Source organism: Otolemur garnettii, unplaced genomic scaffold (genome assembly GCF_000181295.1).
Source record: "Otolemur garnettii isolate 467f Iridium unplaced genomic scaffold, OtoGar3 scaffold00025, whole genome shotgun sequence".
In the NCBI taxonomy this organism is placed as follows: Eukaryota; Metazoa; Chordata; class Mammalia; order Primates; family Galagidae; genus Otolemur; species Otolemur garnettii.
The window spans coordinates 15,995,767-15,996,966 of NW_003852420.1; the positions used below are offsets into that span (position 1 = coordinate 15,995,767).

Here is a 1,200-nt window from a genome sequence, read left to right on the forward strand (position 1 = left end):
GGCCATTTTTTGGTTGCAGCCATCATTGTTGTTTGGTGGGCCCGGGCTGGGGCTTCGAACCCGCCACCTTAGGTGTATGTGGCTGGCGCCTTAGCGGCTTGAGCCACAGGCGCCAAGCCGATTGGTTAATTTATTGAAAAAATTTTATTTTCTGATGTCTGGAAAAGTTTAAAATAGGGCATCTGCATCTGGTGAGGACCTCAGGCTGCTCCCACTTCTTCAAGAAAGTAAAGGGAAATGAGTGTGTGCAGAGGTCACATGGAGTGAGGATAGCAAGACGGGGGAGATGCTAGGCTCTTTTTAACAGTCAGCTCTTCCAAGAACTATGGAGTGAAAATTTGCTCCCCTTCCCTTCTGGGGAGGGCATTAATCTATTCATGAAAGCCTTGTCCCCAGCAACCTAAACACCTGGCATCAGTCCCCACATCTAGCATTTGGAAAAAAATTTTCACAAAAAGTTTGGAGGGATCAAACATCCAAAGTATAGCTGTCTTAGGGCACTTCAGCCCCCAAAGGTAAAAGGGAGAGTTTTTCTTTGAAAATTTGCACTATAAATCTTCTTCTATGCCTTTCTCCTCTCCTCCTCCTGCAGGTCCTACCCATAGCTCAGTCTTTTCCACAAGGAAAAGGATTCTGGGGCGTAATTGACAAAGCCAGGTAGCATTGGCATCCACAATTTACAGAGTGCAGGTTGAAGTGGATTCATAAACCTTGGCTATAAGACTACTGCTGGCATAGATAGTAAAGCAGTTTTCAGGAGCTCTTACCAGTAGGAGTAAGGACACACTGAATAGGTCTAGTTGAGATGTTGCCTTGTTCCTTCCTGTCATCTCAGAACAGGAAGACTATTCTTATTTTGGCCTTAGGTTCACTGCCTGCCCCCTTGGCTGCTAGTGAAAAAGGCATATACCTTTTATACTCTCATATCTTTTTTTTTTTGAGACAGAGTCTCATTTTGTCTTCCTCAGTAGAGTGCAATGGCAGTACAGCTCACAGCAACCTCAAACTCTTGGGCTCAAGCGATCCTCTTGCCTTAATTTCATTTTAAGTAGAGGCAGGATCTCACTCTTTCTCAGGCTGATCTTGAACTTGTGAGCTGAAGTGATCTATACACCTCGGCCTCCTATTACAAGTATGTGCCACCAGGCCCATCCTCTACAGCCAGGTTCTTTTTTTTTTTTTTTTGAGACAGAGCCTCAA

General features: G+C 44.8%; 1 protein-coding gene across 7 annotated transcripts in view; it reads left to right on the forward strand.

The window, feature by feature from the left end:
* RALY (RALY heterogeneous nuclear ribonucleoprotein) overlaps positions 1–1,200 on the forward strand; it is a 95,811-nt gene that overhangs the window by 48,859 nt on the left and 45,752 nt on the right. The window lies entirely within an intron of this gene.